Source organism: Excalfactoria chinensis, chromosome Z, assembly GCF_039878825.1.
Source record: "Excalfactoria chinensis isolate bCotChi1 chromosome Z, bCotChi1.hap2, whole genome shotgun sequence".
NCBI lineage: Eukaryota > Metazoa > Chordata > Aves > Galliformes > Phasianidae > Excalfactoria > Excalfactoria chinensis.
The window spans coordinates 13,059,236-13,076,592 of NC_092857.1; the positions used below are offsets into that span (position 1 = coordinate 13,059,236).

The 17,357-nt window shown below is 39.9% G+C and overlaps 1 protein-coding gene across 2 annotated transcripts in view; it reads left to right on the top strand.

The window, feature by feature from the left end:
• GHR (growth hormone receptor) overlaps positions 1-17,357 on the top strand; it is a 129,994-nt gene that overhangs the window by 42,905 nt on the left and 69,732 nt on the right. For both annotated transcript variants that reach the window (XM_072359259.1, XM_072359261.1), the window contains exon 2: positions 5,933-6,017. The gene's annotated coding sequence lies outside the window, so the exon portion shown is untranslated. The remainder of the gene's footprint in view (positions 1-5,932; positions 6,018-17,357) is intronic.

Sequence of the window (17,357 nt, forward strand, 5' to 3'; positions counted from 1 at the left end):
AGGCTCTGAGGCAGAAAATGGAATGGCTGCTTTGGGATAAAATAACCTGAACTTTTTGGGTTTGCTGTTGAGTCATGAGAAGGCTGAACAAAGTGGCCACCACCTTAGTTCAAGGTTAGCACACCATTTGAGCTACCTGAGGAACTCATAAACCCAGTCATTTGAAACAAAGATGTGTAATAATGCTCAGAATAGCAGCTGCACCATCTAATGACCAAGTTACATTAAAGTGTAGGTTAAATTATATTCAGTTTAATTTGTGCCAACAAATTTACAAAATCTCCTCTCTTTGTGCTCAGAAACACTCTGCTGAAGTGTGGATTTATTTACACATTTATTATTATTATTGACATATGCCATGTGTCTTTTTGTAAAGAAGTGGTTACTTTGGTATCATGCATTTAATAGGTGATTTTCTTAATTTGTAAGAAAATTACTTTCTTCTACCTTCTTACAGTCCTTCAGTCCCTGAACTACAGTTTTTATCCTTGCAATATCCTTTAGTTAAAACTAACAGCTTTGTTTTCCCCCTATTTTTTATATATAATTTTTGTATTTAGAAATGTTTAATAAAGGAGGGGTGGTGGGAGGAAGGGAAACTGTATTATTCAAAGCCCAGGTGTTTCAGTTTTGCACAAAATTACCTGGAGCTGGCTGATTACGAGTCCACAATGCCATTCTGTTAGAAAAAAAATACAGATAAAGTAGGAGATACAAAGCTAAAGAAAAACTAATCTTTTCAGCTTAGCTTTAGTAAAAACTCAGATTGCTGCACAAGACCCGGGCTAACTGGAAGTGATCAGCAGTCTGTAAGGCTTGATTGATTGAAAGATATAGTTTTATTTAACCTAGAGAGCTAGTGAAAAATAGTTGTCCTTGGATAATGAAAGATTTTTTCTGTATTTCTGTTCTTTTCAAGATTGTTAGTCTGTTAAGAGTGCACATGAAAACTGGCTATGATGAACCAGGAATAAAGTTTTCTCAACTTGTAATTGATGCCCTGTTAGTTTAACGGAAGAGTTTCCCTTTTAAGTTACTGGTAAATCAGCAACAGTTTCAACTAGTAGAATTCGGATTTCCAGCTGCCCAGATCTCCAAATGCTTTGCATAATCACTGAATAAACAGTTTTTCATATCATCCCTTCAATTCAAGAACATAAACAACTGTAGATGAGAATATGACACACTTTGCTCATGCAAGGCTGCCTGAATTCTGCTTTGGTAAGGCAGCACAACGTCTACATTGTTTGTCAAATGAAATATTAAACCTACCTAAGAAGTATGGACTACTCATCTGTTTACAACCTCAACAGTGCTGATGGATCCTTTTACAACCCAAAAAGGTGTTCCTGGTTTTGGCTCTGCGCTAAACTCCTGAGATATCCTGTCCACAAGCTATACTTGTGTAAGCATAATACAATATAAAATATGAATTCACCTTTCATCCCTACTGTGAGTGCCAAAACAAATACAAGTTGTTCCTTAGCTTAGTGCTGCTAAGATGTTCCAGTTGTTGTGATGTCAAGAAGGCAAAGACTGCCAAATCTGTCAGAACATAAATGTGGTTCTGTAAAGTATTTAAAATACAAAGGGCAAGATTTATTGTTAGACCCCTGGGGATGCGAAGGGACTGAGGGGGAAAAAAAGCTCTGATTGTGAAAAAGAGTTTGATCCCTCGTTCAGGGATCTAGTGAGGCAAGTGGAAGGACTGGAGACAGAAAAGATAATCTAGATAGAAAGGAAAAAAAAAAAAAAAAAAAGTTTATTAGAGAATTCAGGGAGTCAGCTCACAGTGGCAAATAAGGTTGTTCATCTGTGGGTGTGAGTTATTGCACTACAGAAATAATTTGAAGCAGTAAGAAGTTTGAACTTAAGAAGGATGGAAGAGCTTAATAGTGCATGCAACTTTCTTCTAAGAGAATGTCTGAAAAGGTCTGAAAATTTCTGCTGTTTGAAGAACTGTGGCCGTCAGGGGGAGTTTCCAGTGACTGGGAGAAGGAAAACATCACTTCCATATTCAAGAAAGGGAGAAATGAAGACCTGGGGAGCTACAGTCCAGTGAGACTCATCTTTCAGTCTGGAAAGATCATGGAGCAGATCCTCCTGCATTTGACATTTGGTGCATTTGACAGAATAGAGGGGAAGGATGCCATCCAGAGGAACATGGACCTGCTCAAAAAATGGGAACACATGAACCTGATGAGGTTCAACAAGGCCAAATGCAAAATCCCAAATACAAGCACAGACTGGGAGAAGTGCTTGTAGAGGCAGCCCTGTAGAGAAGTACTCGGGCATCCAACTGGAATCCCAGAACTGGTCATGAGCCTTTAACCTGGGCTGCATCAAAAGAGGAATGGCCAGCAATGAGAGGGAGGTGATTGCCCCTGCTATTCTGTCCTTGTGAGGCCCCCTACTAGCATCCAGGCCTCAGGCTCACAGTAACAGGAAGGCTGAAGAGTTGTTGGGGTGAATCCAGAAGGTGATTGAAGGGCTGGAGCACCTCTCCTATGAAGAAAGGTTGAGGAATTTGGGCTTGTTTAGCTTGAAGAAGAGAGGACTCTGAGGAAACATCATTGTGGCCTCACAGTGCTTGAAGAGAGCTTACAAACAGGAGAGTGACTAACTTTTTACATAGTCTGATAGTGATAGAAGAAGGAGGAATGGCATTAATCTAAAAGAGGGAAGATTTAGATTAGATGTTAGGAAGAAATCTTTTACTCAGAGAATGGTGATGGACTAGAACAGGTTGTCTGGAGTGGTTGTGGATGCCACATCTCTGGAGGCATTCAAGGCCAGGTTTGATGGGAGCTAGGGCAGTCTGATCCAGTGACTGGCAACACTGCCCATGGCAGTGGGAGTTGGAACTAAATGATCTTAATGGTCCCTTCTTGCCTAAGCCATTGTGTGATTCTCTGATTTGCTGTGAATGTCTTGCAGCAAAGAGTTAACTCTTGGTCATTACTGAATATTGACTCTACCACTGACTGACCTTCTGCTGAATTTTTCCCACTGATTACACATTCAAGCCTGGTATGCTAACCTCTCCACATTACCGTGACTTTTCAGATGTCATTGAGAGTGGCCTTGCATGCAGTGACATTGACCAGCTTCCTCGGCACTTTCATGTGCATTCCTTCGTGTCCCATGGGCAGTTATATATGCATACAGCTTATTACAAGCATTCAGTTGTGTTTTTTGTTGCTAAAGATAAACACATATCTATGCCTCCTTTGAATTTAAGTATGAAGCTGGTTTTGATTTTGCACGCTTTTGTGTACATGTTTATGTAAGTGTTTACTATGAAAACCACACTGAGAATACTTTGCAAGTTCTCTGGACGATTCAAGTGACCACAAGTTAGTGCTGGGCTGTAGAGCCATGCGAACTGTGCATTTTCAGACATAAGCCTAGATCGTTCATCTTAATTTTTAGATTTAAATTTGATGCATGTGTCAAGTTGTCCACATAAATTGTAGCCTTATTATGCTAAAGATCAACTGAAATAAATACGGTAATATATTGTCAGCGTGACTGTGTAAATGTGCATGGATACACATAACTATGAAAAGCAAGTGCATTGCCTTGTGGTTGGAAGCACATATAAATGAAGTGACAGCACTTGGCCTGTCTAGTCCTAGGGCATTGTCCCTCCCATTTCTTATACTGAGAGAACACACAATGAAGTAAGGAAAGGCAACAGCAGTTCTTCTAAGAATCATTGAAAACATGGCTGCTTGCCATTTAAAGATACAGCTCCTTATCTTGTGTGCACTAGTACCTCTTTTTCACACATGATAAAGGGCCAGAATCAAGTGCGTGTATGTGGTTGTGTTCATGCTTGTGTTCTAAACTGCAGTATTGCAGATTAGTAGTGTTGCTGCATGGAATCCCTGTGCTGTCACCACTAGGTACATAGAACAAAACAAAATGTTCAGAGTACAGTTAGCTAAGCAGAAATTAGGGCATGTCGCTTTTGTTGCCTATAAAGTAGCTAAGATCTTCTCTGCTATTGAGCAGGATTTCAAAATATTTTGGAAAGGCTGCTGGAAGAATTTTGCCTTTGCCTTTGTAGTAGGGTTCTGATTTTGTCACATGGAGATCAGTTCCACTTGCTAATACCCTACCAAGTGTTTTGAAACAGGAATTTGTCAGTAGTCCCTGTTAACCTGCTTCAGTCAACAGCTGCCTTGTCTTTACAGTTTTGTTCAGTCTTGACTGTCCTTTATTGTAGAAAATGAGGGTTGCATCTCATGGATCAATTGTCCTCTGTGAGATTAAGAGATCTTTCCAAAACTTACAGATCATTTTAAGACTCCTTGCAAAATGATGTTAAAATAGGACAATAAGAACTTCAAAACCATAAAATGTGAGTACGCTCATTCTGTGAGGTTCAGTACTAGTTGTGTGTATTACAAGAGGTGAGAGAGGTTAAAAGTGAAGGCATACCATGTCTGTTCATCGTGTTCCAAGGTGTGTATCTGTGGAGAACTATGATTGCAGATTTCATTTCAGCTATGACACACAGAATGATTTATTTTCACTTTGATAGCTATTGCATATTATTCTTGATTTTTGCTTTATGTATTTATTTTATTTATTTATTTATTGTATGGAAGATTCCTTCTCATGTTGCCAGATTTTTGTTTAATCTTGTTTTATGTTCAGTTCAAAGATTTTCCCATCTGGCAGTTGTTTGTTGTCGTTTTTATTAACATAATTACACAGTTGTCACTTAGCGTTTTACAAATTGCACTGAAGAGTATCTGAGAAATACAGCATTTTCTCTCAGTCTGTCTCATTTTGCATTCAAATATTGGTTAGGCACCTATGTATACATTTAAAAAAATGTACTTTAAAAGTTGGGAATTCTGTGAATCAGAATTTCTGTTGTTCCTTCTTAAGCCAGTGCTAGCACTCAGTCAAGGAACACTCTTTTGTGACATACTAACACTTGGTAAGGCTAGTGCAGCGGGGCCCTGTGCGTATGGTCTGAACACATACAATTGTTTCAATGTTTTTTCACAAGCTGCTTTCTTTTCTTGAGTATTTAAACAGCCTGATACTGTGAACTCTGGTCTTGAGGGAGTTCCACCCACTAACAACCAATTTGTTATGAAATAATCAATGAATGTGGGCACCGTTGCCAACTTTTCAAAACACTAAAGAGTGCTGAGTTAGAATCACATAGGTTGAAAAATACCCTTAAGATTATCAAGTCCAAACTATCAACCTACCACTATCAAGTCCACCATTAAACCATGCCACTAATGACTTCTTCCTTGGGAAGAAATAAGCTTTCATATTGAATTAATAATTATTTTTATTTACATATAGAAGTAGCACCATTTTAAATGCTGCTTTACCAAATACCGTGGCAGTGGTAATGTGTTTAGCAATTCTGGTCAAAACAAATGCCATTTTCCTTAGAATGCTTCATACTGTCCTTTTAATGGAAAACACAGTGTTGCTTTCTTAAAACTAGCAGTTCATAAGTTTCCACACTCTAGCTTACTGTCTAAATATTAGGAATGTGATATACTCATCCACATCCTCTTCATGATAATTGTGCTTTCTCTTTCCAATCCGCCTTATTTTGTGCTGTAGATATATATTGATAATGAGTGTTGATAGGTCTTCCTGACTTGTCTTTGCCATTTAAATCTGTTGGTACTTTTAATGTCAAAGTTAGTGTTGGGTACTGCTGCTTGGCAGGCCCCCAGTGACAAAGGGATTGCAGGCAGCTGCCAGTTTTTGAGTGAGAAGTCCAGGTGCACTTCTTGGTCCATTGTGGAGGCTGCCCAGCTGGAGGCCTTTCCCAAGATGCCTTTCCCATAGAAGGACAGTGACAGGATTTTGTTCAGTCTTCTTTCCACCACCACTATGTTCCTGAACTCATCTGCTGGTTTTTTTTTCCCCCCCTGATTTTCTGTAGGTGCTGCAATGGCTGGAGAAGGCCACATTTTGCAGTTGAGCTGAGGGACGTGTGAAGCATCCTCCACCCCCTGCTGACATTTGAGGTAGTGTTTTAACTTTTTTCTTACCTGTAAGTTACCTAATGATTGATGTTGTTTAAGGACAGTGATCAGTAGAGCACTGTAGTACTCTGCAGGTAATCCTTGCAGATCCTGTGATTCGTTCCTACAGAAGACCATAATGTTGGTATGTAGTATATGGAATTCTGATTGAGATTACAACCCTTAGCTTAGTTTTCTACACTGTACTCTTCCTTCTCCCAGGAAAAATAAATAAATAAATAAACAGGAGTATTTGCATTAAGGTTATTCAATTCCATCCTGATGCGAGCTGATGAGCTTTATTGTCCAGCATTTGAGACAAATGATTTAAGTGTTTGAAAACCCATTTATTCTTGTCAGAGAAAAGCTATTTTACTGTGTGTTAATGGGACACTTCATTTATGGTGTTATTTACAGTATTGATTGCCTAATTTTTTGAATTCATAATATTAAAGAAAGTGGGAAGACATTCCTTGTTATTCAAGGGGGAGAGAACTTGGAAATCTGTTCTAGAATATAGTATGTAGAAAACCTTTGTTTAGATGGCACTTAAGCGGCATCTACCATGAATTAATGTGCTGATTCTGATTCATATCTGGAGTGCATTTCTGCAGAGTTAATCAAATTGCCGTAGGGGTAAAATTTTAATCAAACGCATCACAGAAATATGCTGTGATGCTGGATTTCCAGATGCATGATTGCTTCTGCTGTGGAACTGAAAAGCTGTTATCTGGCTTTAAATGATTATATAAGACTTTACAGCTGTTATCTGTGTACAGTAACAATTTGATGATGCTGAACTGACTACTCCTGTATAAGTGTACACAAATCCAACATTATTAAATAAAAGAGAAATTCAAGAGATTCTGATGTAACAGGTAGAACACTCCATGTCCTTTTAACGTTTCTGAAACCAGATGATTGAACTCTGTGTGCATTCATTGTGCTTGAATCTGCACTCGAGAAACTTTTATAAGGAAATATCAATTCCACTAGGAAAATGAAAAGGTTGAAAGAGTGAAAAGTTGCTTGTAAAAGAACGTGTACACAACCTACTGTCAAAAGAGACCTTCTCAACCAAAATCTGGTTTGTTGTGGCTACCATGCTTTCTCCTAATAAATTAAGCACAAATTTAACAAATTTATGGATGACTTATCTTATAGCTGAATCACAGCAATACAGCCATACACAAGCCTGCTTCTGTGCATTCTTTCCCTTGCTTTTTGCGCTGAGCAAGCCAGCCATGCTCCAGCTAAGCTGCCTGATCACTATTCCTCTATAAGCATCAGTGCAAGAAATGTTTCGCTCTTCAAGTGCCCCACTTGAAAAGAGAATCTGGACTGGCTTCTGAGCATTACTCGTACACTCTGTGATCCTGCCACCTTGTTTAACATGGTTGTACTTCACTTTGCTGCTTGTAAATGAAGGCTAATAAGTTTTAACTTTCAGAAAGGACAGAAGCACTCTGATCCTCGGGAAATGCTGGTACTCACATAGCACATGTGCCTTACCAAAAGAGAGTTCAAACCTGTTGCAATCAAGTATGGCCTTGCATTAAAAGTTATAGTGGATCCCCAGGTAATGACATCCTGAGTCAAGTAATTGACGGCCCTACCAAGGGAGATGCAATACTGGACCTCTTGCTCACAGACATAAATGAACAAATGGGTGATATCTAGATTGAAGACTGCCTGGTCTGTAGTGATGATGCTGCATTTGAGTTCATGCTATGGAGGGACATGAGACAGGTGAAGAGTAAAATTAGGAAGCTAAACTTTAGGAAAGCTGAATTCCGCAGGACCAAGTCCAAAGAGTGGTGGTCAATGGCTCCATGTCTGGATGTAGATCAGTGATAACTGGTGTCCCCCAGGGGTCAGTGCTGGGGCCAGTACTCTTTAATTAATCTTCATTGATGACAGTGACAGTGGGGTCAAGTGCACGCACCCTCAGCAAGTTTGCAGATGACACCAAGCTGTGGGGTGCAGTTGACACACCATAGGGATGGGGTGCCATCCAGAGGGACTTAGACAGGCTTGAGCAGTGGACCAAGGTGAGTCTTGTGAGGTTCATCAAATCCAAATGCAAGGTCTTGCACCTGGGTCAAGGCAACCCCTATTACCAATACAAGCTGAGGGATGAAAGGATCTGTTGAAAAAGACATGGGAGTTCTGGCAGATGAGATGCTGGACATGAGCCAGCAATGTGTCCTCACAGCCCAGAAAGCCAACCATATTCTGGGCTGCATCAAAAGAAGCATGGCCAGCAGGTCAAGGGACGTGATCCTGCCCCACTACTCTGCACTGGGGAGGCTTCACTTGGAGTACTGCATTCAGATGTGGAGTCCTCAGTACAGGAGAGACATGGACCTGTTGGTGCATGCCCACAAAAATTATCCATGGAATGGAACACCTCTCCTAGAAGAACAGGCTGAGAGAGCTGGAGCTGCTCAGCCTGGAGAAGAGAAGGCTGCAAGGTGATCTGAGAGCAGCCTTTCAGTATCTAAAGCAGAGCTGCAGGAAAGAAGGGGACAGTCTCTTGAGCAGGGTCTGTGGTGATAGAATAAGGAAAAATGGCTTCAAGATCAAAGAGGGCAGATTTAGGTTAGATAGTGTCATGGAGTTATCTAGATCAATCTATGCCCGTGACTGGGGGAGGCCTGTGGGCCCCCTGACCCCAAAAATGGGAAGAAAAAAAAAGGAAAGGGATAGGGAGATGGGAACTGGGCTCAAGGAAACAAACAGAGCAGTGGCAGCGATCTAAGGAGGAAAACTTATTTTACTAACTATGATATTGGAGTGCAAGATAACACAATATAGTACAATTTAATTAAAACTGAGGCTAATAAATCAAGTAAAATAAGAGAGTTATCCAAAGACCGAGAAGCCTACTTTGAAAGTGAAGGCGCACGGCTTGGAAGCACACCCACACCTGCTGCCAGGCAGTGAGAGAGAGCCAGCGTCAGTTCTGTGATGTATTTCCCTCTCTGGCCATGAGGTCTTCTGAGACATGTAGTTCTTCTCTGTTCTCCACATGATGTTATGATGTGGAATACCAATAGAAAAATTACAAAACCATGGCAGATATAAAGAGAAATCTTTTACGGTGTGGGTGGAACAGGTTGCCTACCAATACAGTGGATGCCTTGTTCTTGGAGACTTTCAAGATAAAGCTGGATAAGGCCCTTGGCGACCTGATCTAAGTGTGGTGTCCCTGTTCACTGCAGGGAAGTTGGCCTAGATAGCCTTGGGAGGTCCCTTCCAACTCTAGACATTTCATGATTCTAGGGTTTAAATTTCTGTGGTGCTCTCTCACTTGGTATTGTTCACAAGCTAGTTTCACTAACTTGACAGAAGACATTCTGACACAGGGAACAGTGCCTCAGTCTTCACAGCCATTCTGGCTTCTCTTGACTCTCCTGTCCTTGAATTCTGAAGTGAGGGTCAGAGAGCAAAATACCTCCCAGTGTAAAAGTGAAGTAAGTCCGAGACCACCTCATGAGGCTGAATATGTACAAGTCTATGGGGCCAGATGGCATGCATCCCGGGCTTCTGAAGCAACAAGTAGATGTGGTTGCCAAGCTGCTCTCCATCTTACTTGAAAAATCGTGGCTGTCAGGCAAAGTCCCCAGTGACTGGAAGAATGGGAAACATCACTTCTCTTTCAAGAAAAGGAGAAAAGAAGAGCTGGGGAAATACAGGATTTGGAGACCCCAGGACTAGTCTGTCTTGGGACCAGTGCTCTTCAGCATCTTTATCAACCACATAGATGGTGGGATTTAATGTAACCTCAGCAAGTTTGATGATGACGTAAAGCAGAGTGGTGCAGCTGACACAACAGAAGGGAAGGACACCATCCAGAGGAACCTGGACATGCTCAAGAAGTGGAAACACAAGAATCTAATGAGGTTTTGCCAAGCCAAGTGCAAGGTGTTGCACATACAAATCCAACATGCAAGTACAGACTGGGAGAAGGACTCCAAGAAAGCAGCCCTTCAGAGAAATACTTGGGCATCCTGATGGATGAAAAACTGCATGTGAGACAGCACTGCACTCTTGCAGCCCAGAAGGCTAACAGTATCCTGAGCTGCATCAAAACAGGGGTGGCCAGCAGAGAGAGGGAGGTAATTGTCCCTCTCAACCTTGCTTTCATGAGGCCCGTTTTGGAGTACTGTGTCCAGGCCCGGGGCTTGCAAAACTGAAGGATGCAGAGCTATTGGAGTGGGTCCACAGGAGGGCCACAAAGATGATCAGAGGGCTGGAACACTTCTCCTTTCCTGGGCAGCCTGATCTAGTGGATGGCAACCCTGCCTGTGGCAGGAAGGCTAGAACTGATAATCTTTTAAGGTCCCCTCCAACCTAAGCCATTTTATGATTCTGTGATTACTTCAAGGGTAAGAGAACAGAAATAATGCTGGCCAGATAACTTGCAAATCACATACCCATAATTTGTACTATTCATGTTAAGCTGGCTTTAGGTTAAGAACTGGAAATGTGGTAACGGTTCTCATGCAGATTAAATAGGAGCTGAGTCTTTATATGTGTACTTCTTGAAATAGTCTTGTCTGTGCCAACCCCAGACTCAGTTACATGGAGGCAAGTTTACAGCTTTGATCTTTAGTGAAATCAAGACTTGTAATGCACAATGCATGATGGGAAATATTCATCTGCCTGTTTTCTACATTGATATTAGCAAAGTATTTTACTCTGAATAAGGATTTTGTTTATCCTAAATGAATGTGTTGTATTCATTCCTTAAAAATTAAACAGATGTCTTGTTATTTCAAGTCTGAGACATTGAAAGTGCCCTATAGATATGGCAAGAGTAATTTGTGCCTCATTGACATTTACAGTCCAATGGAAGATAACACAAGACACAGCTTTAAACAGATTTTGAGAATGCTGGTAGTTCTGCTGAATACACTGGAAAAATATAAATATATATCTGGCCAAAAATAGCAGAGATGTTTGTAAAATAACTGCTGTAAAATATTCCAGTAAGTGGCATTTCTTTAGCTGTTGACACTCACCATCTACCAGGTCAGCACACCTCTCTGTCTTTTAAATACAGCTGTGCTAAGTTGCCTCCATACAACACACAGAGTATGAAAACCATTCATGATGCTGTGAGTGCCTGAGGAAAGCTAAGGATATGGAAATAAAATTGGCTCTGTTCTATTCCTCCACAGTCTGGAAAAACTTACAGGCACACAGTGCTTCTCTTTTGAATGGTCTTTTAACTTCAGGGAAGACATTGCTTAAAATGAAAATGTCAGTGTGTAGATGCTGTATTGACAATGAATGTATCCATCAGTTTAATACCAAAATGCTGTAATATTCTTCTGATCCCACCAGTTGTTTAGTGATGTTAAGCTACATGAACATGTGTGTCATGTCCACTTGTTTGTGACTGGGATCAGATCCAGATCTTTGGTCAAAAGTGCTACTAGTGGACTGATATGTACTTAATCAAAAAAAGCTCTTATTTTTTAGCTTTATGGTCATTCTTCTTACCTTTGTTTTATCAGTTCATCATGTAATTTGAAGTGTTTGCTTTTTACCAGTTAATGATACAGTCATCAGTAGAACAATTTAATTTACTGTTAAATAAATTGAGTTAAATTCTACTGCTGTTGAGTCATATGGTACTGCAGACCTGAAATCATAGTTAAGATTCAGTATGAACAAGTCTGGCAAAGACAGGTATTATGTCCTGGCAAAAGGCTGAAGGCAGTCATATTTTATTAACTATTATGCCTAAAATAGAAAAGAAACTAAGAATGTAAGCATAGAAGTATACCACAAAAAATATTTACTTTTTTTGTGTAAAATACTCTGTACTCCTTGGTGTAGCCACTTCTGCTCTGGCTCTTTGCTCGTCCGATAGAATTCTGGGTACACAGCAACTCATAAATCTGCTGTTTGAGAGTTGTTTGTGGAAAACACATTTTCCAGGCTAAATATAACACACAGAGCCAGTAAGAAAAGTAAGATAAATCAATGGAAGTCTGCCCTCACATACGTGGTTTTAAGTGCTTTAAAAATCAAGCCTTACCCTATAGGTACCACTCTAGCATTTATCGTGTGTGACCAGCAGAAATATGTCAGCATGGTTTGGTCTTTGCAGAAGTGTGTGAGATGTAAATCTAAATTTTGGAAAGACTAATCTTGATATTTCCACGTTAGCTGCAGCTGACTCACTGTTAGCTGAGCAACTGCAGGCTGTTTTACCCCATCCACACTCTTTGCCTATCTTGCAGTGGAAGCAGCTATTCTCTTTCACCACACTCTTAAGCAGTTCTGCACTTTTCATCTTTTCTCGTCTTGGAGGCGGTTGCTCTTCTGCTTGAATTACTAACAGACTCCAAGAAATAGGAAAAAGGAACAAAAGGGGGAAAAAAAGCAGCAGCTCCCCATATCTTCCTGCACCAATGGCAACAGGAAGAACTGTCCTCTACTTTGGGCTGTGGATGGCAGGAAATAATGGGGAAGGAAGGGTTCTTGCAGGCTTCATTTATTTCTTCTCTTCCAGGTAGAGGTGTCACAAGCTGAATAGCAACTTTTCATGGGCAATGTCTGCTTTATTAACTACGAGCCATAAAAATCAGTCAAACAAACAAAAAGAAAAACGGACTTAAAGAATTCCATTCTTAAAGTAAGCTAGACTTCAGTTTAATTTGCTTCTCTATGAAGTTCTACCATCATCTACATTAATTTATGAATCAGCTCCTAGTAACAGCTGCTTGTTAGTGTGTCAGATGGCTTCCAGTCACACCTGTAAATAAATGTATTGCTCCCATCAGGACAAATTCTTCTTGGGCAAAAAGTATCTTTCAGGTTGTTTCAAATAAGCTGTATGCTAAAAAATCACATACTATATTATGCAAGCTTTCTACTTGCCAGTGGTATAATTCTTCATCGTTTCAGTCTCAAATTCTTCTTCAGATCCTTATTCAAGCATATGTACAAGCATGCCTAGCACTATCTATGTCGAAATCTAGAACAATTATCTGTATCACGGGAACTGAGCTCTGTACATGTTTTAATAATTAAGACTTAAAGTCTAATAAAACCCAGTAATGTTAAGGGAAAAAAGGAGACACAGAAAAGTTAAAACACAACTGTAACTATTTTGTAACTTCTATGTTTTGAGGGCTTTCCTGTTCTGTAAGGGCACAGCTGTTGTATACCTACCTACTGTCTGAGCTATTTGGGAGAAACCTGGCTGACCCACAGTCTGTGATTTTTTGTGAATTCTCTGTGCACTGTTGAGAGCATCTGGGACTGGAGGAAAGCCTGCTTGTCTGAGGAAACATAAACATAATTACAAGCCAGCCCAAAACAGACCTTTCTTACCAACAAAATAATTTATAGACCACCATGATTCTGCATTAATTGCTCTTTGCAACCCATAGAACAGCAAACATTTGGATTTACTTTCTTGTCTCTGAAAGAACTACAGATTTGGAGGGGCATGGGTTTTTTTTCACATGTAGTTAAAGCACCCTGTATCGGTTTATATTCAGAGCTAGCTGATAACATGACTGATAAGCTCTCTAATCTTTGCAGGTGATCACTCATATAATCTCTGAAAGCAGCAACAGAATAATATCTTCGAGTAACTCTATTGAGTCATTATTCTTTCTAGCATATGAGTCCAGTCACCTGTTATCAAGCCTGATTGTAGTGCAGATTCTTGTATGCAATAAATGAACTATAAATAAGGACTAATTTGCACACCACATCAATTCAAAACTAATGCCTCTGTCTACTATGATATTCTGTGGTATAATTAGTGTTGGGAAAATGATCTATGGAGATAGTGATTTATCTAAGGTTGCACTGCATTGTGTAATAGGACTTAGTAACAGTCAGACTCACTGTCCTCATTGTGAATGCTGTTGCTTACACACAGTTCAGGTGTGATTACTTTGTGTTCTACACATTTTTGGGAGGAGATTTTTGGTTGTGTGTCTTCATGGTAGAAGATGCTACGAGAAGGATGTGAAACTGTTGGTGTGGGTCCAGAGGAGGGCCACAAAGATTATCAGAGGCCTGGAGCATCTTTCTTGTGAGGAAAGGCTGAGGGAGTTGGACTTGTTCAGCTTGAAGGAGAGATGGCTCTGGTGAGACCTCATTGCAGCCTTCTAGTACTTGAGAGCTTATAAACAGGAAGCAGAGTGACTATTTACACATGTCTAATAGCAACAGGGCAAGGGGAAACAACTAAAAGAGAGGAAATTTAGATTAGATGTTTGGAATAAATTCTTCTACTCAGAAGGCTGTCAGGCACTGGCACAAGCTTCCCAGAGAAGCTGTGGTTGCTCCATCCCTGGAGATTTTCTAGGCCAAGCTGGATGGGGCCATGGGCAGCCTAATTTGGTGAGTGGCAGCCCTGCTCACAGCAGGGTGTTGGAACTCAGTTGTCTTTAAGATCCCTTCCAGCCTGTGTCATTCAGTGATTCTGTGATCATTAGGAACTTCTGTACAAACAAACAAAAAATCATTTTGAACTTACATGGTAAGGTCCTTCTAGAAATGGAAGAACCCATGTACATGTCAGAGATACCTGTGACGCTAGATTTACTCAGTGTAAGAACCACAAAAGGGACAATCATGCTCTTTCTCTTTATATAGACAGTTTCTGAGCATGATTGTGCTAGTGAAACTGAAAGCTGTAGTTTAGTCTGCAGGGCTAGCACTGACTGGGAGGGTTACTGATACACTGATTAAAATTGAAAGGACCAGTTGCTAGGGCTTCTGCTGACAGGCTCTGTGAAGCCAGTGTTGTCACTTGCTTCAGTATGGAAGGGGATGCAGTGGGAATGCAAGGCTGCAAAGAAGAGTTAATGATGGTCTTATACCAGAAAAGACCCTGGTAAGGCTGTACAAAATTTTCTGTGGCTTCGGTCCAATGTCCTCTCCCTTAGTCTACTCATTTTTTGCATAGTGTGTGTCTAATGTAAGTCCTGAGAGCTGGCTTGGTATAGTATTTTGTTGAATAGCCCTCTTGAAATTGGCAAGAGTATGAGCAACAGTTCTGGTGGAAGTGGATGAAGGATCAGGCTCTCAGCTGCCCCTCAGGGCAGGTAACTTGTGAAGTTCATCTGTGGACATTTATTTCCTCATGCTCCTGTGTAAAGTGACAATGATAGGAATGGAGAAATGTGAATGCATTTGTCTGCTTTCATTATAAAAACAATTTGAGTTTGCTCCCAAGTTTCACTTTCTTTAAACATGATAGGCTTTGTGCATTGAGGGAGTTATCACATCCTTGGAAAGAGATGTACTGCCACACACAGCCAGCCTTGCTTATGCTGAGCTCTTCTGCATGTAGTGTGTGTGCAGAACTGTGTATTAATCCCTTAACACGGAGGGGAGAGGTTTACATCTACTACACTCTAGTAGTTACTATCGCTAAAGACTATGGTATGTTCTTTCTGTTCCCAAGATAGAGTTATAGATTTGTTAAGACAGTTCTGCTAATTACTCATGAGTTTCAGAAGAATTAGTTTTTCTAATGGCTACAATTCTTAATCTCTTAATGCAAGTCATTAGCTCTGTTGTGGTTTGTTGGGAATTTTTTTTATCTTCTTTATTTTGAGATGACTGGCAATAAATTTCCTGTTCTCATTAACTCACTGAGGCAGATAAATTGTTGTCTAAAGCAACACTCCACGTGTTACGCTACTGTGGGGCAGTAGTGTAAATGTAGGCAAGCTGCTTCCTTTTCTTCTCTGAAGATGGATGAAGGCACTGAGCCCACTGTAGACTGAAAGCTTTGTCAGAAAACATTAAAAGATCTCTTTATTAATAAATTTGGCAAATTAGCATTAAAATTGGTAACCTCATTTCTGTTGTTTATTGCTCATTTGACAGGAAGGTCTTAAATACTTCATTATTAGGGGCATTAATTCTTCATTAAAGAGGCTCTGACTAAGCTCTTTGAGTTTCAGATACAGATTTTTAATTGCAACCTTCTGTCACCTGCTGCAACCTTTCTTACTCCAAAACAGACTTCCTTGTTGCCTACCTAGAAGATGCACTACATGATTTTCATCTTCACTGAGCTAGTGACCATTAAATAGGTCATTCTGTCTAAGGACTGTAAGTACATGCACACAAATTAAAAAGAAAAAAAACACTTCTTTGTGAAGAATTTTTTCAGGACCAGTACTAATTGAGGTGGCTCAAATAATGGCATTGATGTCACTGAAAATGTGTTCTGGAAGAATGGTTGCATTGAGTCCTTAGAAGATAAAGTACTAGACTCAGTAAATACGTTACAATGACTTTGAACAAATTCAGGTAATGAAATAAGCTGTTTTCTCTTTCTGTATTTGGAGATACTGAACATACTGGCCTTGAAAAATGAGCAGCTTAGCAGCTTATGTCTTTTGGCTTTAAAGATGCAGATAGCTGTATCGCAAGAATGTGTTTAATTTAAGTGTAAAGGATCTAGACATCCTGTTTGGATGGTAAATAAAAATGTTGTTGTGTTTTTAAACTACTTGTGGTGGATATAGTCAACTTCTTTTAATGCAAGATATTTCATCAAAACTTTCTTTACACTCTGTATCTGGATATTCTAATTTCCAGACCTTACCAATGAAAGTAGAGGAAGAAGTTGAATGACTTTTTAAAACTTTGGACAGCAATCTTCAATGAGTTATTTGCTGCTTTATGCAGATGTACTTTGACAATGCTGCATATAAAAATACAGATTTTATTCCCCATGGTAGTATCGTATGGTCTCTCACAAGTTTGTGTTTGCTTAGACCATGAAAAATGGAGCTCACAATTTTTGTGAGGTTATGTAAAAGGTTTTGTGCAGTTATTCAAAGCAGAGAGCTACACAGGTTATGTATTCAGATTTACATGGACCTAAAGTACCAAATTTGTGGAGAATAGAGACAGGAAACGACGCTGTTGTGATGTTACAGAAGAGGCATGAAAATTGATTTCAGTGATGTTGGTTCTCATTACCAGAGAACTTCCTAAACAGGCAATTGTACTTTATATTTACTTGGTCACTTGGCTGTAAGTGAAATCAATATAAATCATATCTTAAAATGGTATGAATTTGAGGGCGTGCAAAGTTGCACTAATTTAAATGGACGTTTTACAGATATACCCTCTGTTAAGCTGATTAGTCATTACTTGTTGACCAAGCAATTTTTAGAGGATGCAAGTGACAGCATGTGAAATGTGGAAGTTTTCCTGCTGCTTTCTGCAGATAACCAATATGAATATGTGAGCACTTCGAGTCAAAAGTGGCCATCTAGAAATTCTGTTCCAGTCCTTTGTCATTTACAAACACTCATTTAATTCGGTATTTAAGTCAAG